General features: G+C 46.0%; 1 long non-coding RNA gene across 3 annotated transcripts in view; it reads right to left on the bottom strand.

Annotated features, from left to right (window-relative positions):
* Window positions 1–2,527: 2,527 nt before the first annotated feature.
* LOC127484430 (uncharacterized) overlaps window positions 2,528–6,000 on the bottom strand; it is a 104,508-nt gene continuing 101,035 nt past the window's right edge. For all 3 annotated transcript variants that reach the window (XR_007911396.3, XR_011383290.2, XR_016223985.1), the window contains one exon: window positions 2,528–3,492. This is a non-coding gene — a long non-coding RNA (uncharacterized LOC127484430). The remainder of the gene's footprint in view (window positions 3,493–6,000) is intronic.

Below are 6,000 nucleotides of genomic sequence, written 5' to 3'. Positions count from 1 at the left end.
ATCATGCTTGTCCTCAGTCCAGCCCCAGCCTCCTGGCAGAACGGAGGGGCACGTGAGAATGGGAGTACCCCCAGGACTCTGCCGGAAAGACATCGGTGGGATAAGGAGTATGGCACAAAATCTTTGAGCGACATTTCGAAGAGAGAAGAAAGAGCTACACAGATTTTTCTCCAGAGGGCTTTGGGGCTGAGAAGAGAGCCACAGTAACTTGGCGGAGGGTGAACTTGTTCACTGAATGCAGTGATGAAATCAGCTGAAGCCAAATGGAAGGGTTTGCATGACCTGGCTGAATTGGACAGGAATAAGTTGTTTGCTTTCTGCAGGCTGGGAGAGCTCGTGTGTGTGTTTAGAGGGGGAGCGTAGTTCCTTTTTTTGAGTTCAGGAAATGCTGGTAATTATATCTCTCCTCAAGTTTCCCATCCCAGTGTGGAGCTGTTGGCATCTGCCCTGGGATTTATACCCCTGATGGCTTGGACTATCTATGGCTGCACTATGCTCATATAGAAGACCATCCTCTGCCCTCTCTGTTCAAGACATCCTCTGTGAGTTGTGTTTTTTGTTTTTCCTTTCTGGTAGAATTTCGAGAGGATGTTCCAAGCTGCTACAATTGGGGAGAAGTAGGCTAATGCATTCAAGACGCCACTGCCTTGTGTCCTAAATATTGATGATCTCTTGGCAACACTTCCCCCTAGCCTTGCTACTCCATGACCTTCCCTCCCGGGTTCTAGAATGAGCCTTCGATGTTATGGGCAGGAGAGACCTGGGGTGAGTTACTGAAGTCCTCTGAGATATGCAATAACTTACCTGTAATATGGAGCTAGAAATACTTGCTCTCCCAAGAGCTGTGATATTTAAATGAGAAGATGCATGTGGACTGTCCAAAACAACTGGTCCTGGCGTGCTCTTCAGCTGTTGCTTCTTTAATTCCCCTTCCTCAGACACCTGCAGGCAGTCACGATCATGGAAAGCAATCCTGTATCTTCACTGTGTCAGGACTTTCTTGGCTTTACCACCTTTAGTTATCTATCTTGTGTCACAAATTACAACCACAGGCAGTTTGGTCATGTCTGGTCAACTATGGTCGAGTCAGGTGTTTTCCTCTGCAGGTTGGGAGAGCCTCTCTCTCTCTCTCTCTCTCTCTCTCTGTGTGTGTGTGTGTGTGTGAGAGAGAGAGAGAGAGAGAGAGAGAGAGAGAGAGACTGCAATCCTTTCCATCTACTTTCTCTTTTGGCTTTTGTACCTCTGATGCATAAGCAGTTCAGGCAGTATTTGTTCCTCTTTCATGTGTTTGTTGAAAAAGCCTTTAGCAATCTATGTAAGTCACTTTCACAAGTGCCCTGTATTCATGCAGTGCACAGACAAGTTTGCAAACTCAAATGAGTTGATAAGGGAAATGGAGGAGTGAGGTGGTTACATGCAACAAACGGGACAGCAGGTGCCTTGTCCAAGTGGGGCAGCCATGACCCATTCATGACTATGGTTCATGGTAACCATGTGGGAGGGAACACAGATCCTTCCTGCCATATCTTCCTCCAGTAGCTCAAAGAAATTGGAAATTCAGGTTGTAATGTTAAATACTGTTTTTCTATGATTTATGCATTTATTCATTTATTTGAAAGGCAAAACAACAGAGAGAGAGGGAGATACACACACACACACACACACACAGAGGGAAAGGGGGGGGAACTTCTATTTGTTGGCTCACTCCCAAATGGCCACAATGGCTAGGTTTGGGCCAGGCTGAAGTCAGGAGCCAGGAACTCCATCCTGGTCTTCCATATGGGTGGCAGGGGCCCAAGTACTTTGGTTATCTTCTGCTGCTTTCCCAGGTGCATTATCAGGAAGTGGATTAACAATCTGATATGGTGTGCTGTCATTGCAAGCAGCGGCTTAGCTCACTGCACCACAATGACAGCCCCAAACATACTGGTTTTCAAAATTCTGAACATCTGTCAGTAATAGAAAGTAAATGCTTTAAAATACAGTCAAATCAGGGGGCATATCCCTGTTGCAAGATCTGAGCCTTATCCAGGCCCTTTAACAAATAATGCAAAATTATAAATATGTCTAGTGCAAGAGTGACATTGACATAGAATGAGAAATGAAATCACAACCAGCAGGAGCATGAGGGAGTCAGTTCCTTTATCCCAAGATGCAGTCTTCAACTGACTGGAAATAGTAACATAGAAATGCTTCCTGGTTACATCCTGGCTTCTGCTTAACACTGGGAACTCTCAAAAACCCCCAGCCTCTCCCTGCATGCACAGAGCTTATGCAAGCTGGAATGGGAGAGGAGCCTGGAAATTAAGCTTGGTTAACTGAATGGTCCATCCATCCCTGGGGCCAACAGTACATGTCTGCAAGCTGAGTGAGACCTCAACTGGCCCAATATCGTGTCCTCTGCTATGAAATTTATCCTCTGATCTGTCAAGAAGTTCTATCAAGAATCTGGTGGGGAAGATGAACTACATATCACCAAGTAACCTATTTGAGGAATTACCTATTTAAGGAATGCAGCTTCAGCCTATTAATTTATTTCAATTCCAGAAATATTTATTAAGCACAGACTGTGTTCTAGCATTGTAAGGGATATAAAGATGAGACAGATAAGGTCTGAGACCCCTACGGGTCAAGAATCTAATGGTGGGTCACCCACAGCTCCCAGCAAACCAGAAATCCAGAGTCTTTATTGTCCAGTACTAGTTAATGTCATGAAATCTCAGCTGGAACTCATGTCAACCATGCTATTAATATAGCCTGCTTTCTTTCATGAAAGTGAATATAAAAACACTTTTGCTTAATTTAAACAAAGACTTAAATTTAAACAAATGTAAGAAAGTAGTTTTCAGTTGAAAATATCTGTCACAGCCTCTTCTTCCTGTCTTCTGGCAATGCTTTTCACCTTTTTCTCTCTTTGGGCACTTCTCCCCACCTAGCTCCTGCCCAGGAAAAGGGAACACAATTTTCTAACTCAGATTTACAGCCATTGGGGCGGGCTGTGTACACTAGAGGGCCAGGCCACTGTGCGGAAAAGCCAGGCCTCTTTGTTTTTCTGTGTCGTTGCTTCTGTTACTGGAGAGGGATGGTGAGGAGTATAGGCCAGAAACCAACAAGGAGCATTGTATCAGCATGTGAACCAACCGTTCTCACTGTTCCTGCTCCATACGACATAACGACACTGCTCAAGTTAGCTTGCACTGGATTCAGGTCTCACTGCTGTGACTTGCTGGCCGTGGAGAGGAAGGAAGACGGAGATGTGTGCTGCAGAGACTCATACTTGCCACTCAGTATTGGGTAAGGGACGACGTGCATGGTGCAAACTCTTCAACTGTGTTTGCTTCTTCGTGTTCTTGGAAGGTGCCAGGATGACTAGAGATCACCGAGGTATCCAGCAGACACGTAACATTCTTTGTCTTCTAGAATCTCTTGGGGATTGAACATGGTTGACTTTTTTCTTCCTTTCAAAGCTCCTTCCATTGCTGTCGGAGGGTACTTTAAGAGGTTCATGGAAAATGAAATTAAAAGATAAGTTGGGGTGAGTGGCCCAGTGGTTGAGTTGTTGAGTGAGTTGCCCCCACCCTACACTGGAGTACCTGGGTTGGCCAATGTGGATGCTGGGAGATATCAGGTGATTACTTAAATGGCTGTGGTTCTGCCATCCATGGGGGAGACCCGAATAGAGTGTCTGCCACTCATGTGGGAGATTTGGATTCAGTTTCTGGCTGCCAGCTTTGGATTTGGCCCAACCCTAACTGTTGTAGGTATTTGGGGAGCGAACCAGTAAATGGAGCTCTGTCTCAGTCTATCTTTCTGTCTCTCAAATAAATAAGTAAATAAGTAAATAAAAAAGCTTTTAACAAGAAAAGTTTATTTTGGTACCCAAAATGTTGAAATCTATGCATAAGTTTTTTTGTGTGACACAGATTTCCAGTTTGATGATCTTTTGTATGCTGGAAATTTTTCTCTTGTGCCCTAAACTTATGTATCCGAATACCTACTTCGCTTGACTTTCCCAAGAGCTCTTAGAACAAAACAGGTACAAAGCCAAACTTACCACTTCCTTTCATTAAGTTTCCCTGCAAGCCCACCTCTTTCCCAACACTTTCTTGTTTGTTCCAAAGAATAGGAAAAGTGTCCCCAATTCCTGGCTTGTGAGAGGACCCACAACCACATGCTTCTTCCTTACCCACAGCCCTTGTTGACTTGTTCTTCATTTATTTCAAGTGTCTTTAGGGTAATCTTCCTTTAAGTATTCCCCTGATCTAATCCATCTTCACATGGTACTCCGTGAACATATACAATTTTTACCTGTCAGTTAAAAATAAAAACTGGGGCAAGCATTTGGCACAGTGGTTAAGAGGTGGCTTGGGACACCTGTTTCCTGCCCTGAAGTGCCTGGGTTTGAGTCTCAGCTCTGCTTTCAATTGCAGCTTCCCAATAATGTGTACCCTGAGAGGCAACAGGTGATGGCTCCAGTACTAGGGTCCTTGCCATCCACGTGGGAGACCTGGATGGAACCGTCAGCTCCTGGTCGTGACTGGCCCAGCCCTGGCTACTGCAGGCATTTGGGGGAGTGAACCAGCAGATGGGAAATCTCTGTCTGTTTCTGTGTATTTTCATAAGAAATTAAGTTTTTAAATAAAGATTAATTGGTTAACGTGAAAAATAAAAAACAACAGAAGTTGTTCCCTGCAGGAGTCAGGGTTGCGTGATGCTGGGTTTAGGGGGACTGTTTTGTTCTGAATCACTCCATTCAGGGCCTGATAAAAACATTATCCACTTCCCAGAGATGACGAATCCACTTCTGGTTCATAAAGTGTGAGCTAGCAGTTTGTTTCCCTTCTGAACACCACCCCCCCCCCTTTTTTTTTTTTTTGCAACTAGTCACATTCTGTTTCCAAACCCGTCCCTGCCATCTCCCCCGCTCCCCAGAAAACAGAATGGAGGCCCATAAATCCTTGACCTGCTTCAGGTGACCTTACAAATCATACGTGCCTCGGCTCATTAACCCAGATGCCTATTATGGCTGAGGAATGACGAGGCGCGGCCCCAGTGTGTAGCGGGAGCGGGGAGGGGTGTGGGCTGGGAAGCAGGACTAAGTGAGTGGACAGCAATCCCTCACCAGCGTACCCAGCCTCTCCCGCACTTCGCCCTGCATGCGGCCAGGGCTGGCAGTCGGGGAGCAAAGCATGCAGCTCCAGGAGACCCTGTCTGGGGAGGACGTTTGTCTCTCTCTCTCTCTCTCTCTCTCTCTCTGAGAATATGACTTCTTTGGGGAGTTGGATGTACTAAAAACCGACATCTGACTGTTAAAGAAAGTGAGTGCATTCCAAGTGAGAATGTCTGAAAAGGACAAGTTCCACGTGCTGTTAACCAGCTATGATAATAGAGGGGAGAGTTTGTGGTGGGAGGCTCGTTCCCCATCTATACCCTGAGGAACTGGTCTCGAGGACCCTGTGCAAGAAGGCATAAAAAAAAAAAAAAAAAAAGAGAGAGAGAGAGAAATCATTTAGTTCAGGAAAACAGCCACTGAGTGTTTCGGCAGCAAGCTTCCTTTTGATGGTTGTGACTTAACCTACAGCCTGGCTGTTCAGAAACAGACTCGGGCATCCTTCAGACTTGAACCCACACGGTGCTCAGGCAGTGGTCCCCATCTCTCCCTCAGGAGCTTCCTGTTCTACAATCGCACTAGTCTCAGGCTTGTTTTCCCCAAGGTCAGGTGCATGTTTACATCGTAAAGCACTTCTGTGCATAGCTTCCTCTGGGATCCTCCTGGCGTACCAGGGAGGACTTTAAGATGCGCTCTGTCTGATGTGAGACCTTGATGGAGGAGAGAGGACTGCTGACTCATCCCAGTGTCCCCTCTAGACAGAGCAGAGATACCGTCCAGCTTGCTGGTGTGTGGTGCCCACGGGAATCGCTGCCTGCCTCCCTGGGACAGGTGTTTTTATTTTAATTCCCCTGGGTGGTCAGTATTCATGTCAGGGAAAATTTAAACAT

This window comes from Oryctolagus cuniculus, chromosome 17, assembly GCF_051225735.1.
Source record: "Oryctolagus cuniculus isolate XC-2025 breed Fujian yellow rabbit chromosome 17, ASM5122573v1, whole genome shotgun sequence".
Lineage (NCBI taxonomy): Eukaryota > Metazoa > Chordata > Mammalia > Lagomorpha > Leporidae > Oryctolagus > Oryctolagus cuniculus.
The sequence above is the reverse complement of the archived record's forward strand: the minus strand, read 5'-3'. Positions and strand labels throughout refer to the sequence as shown.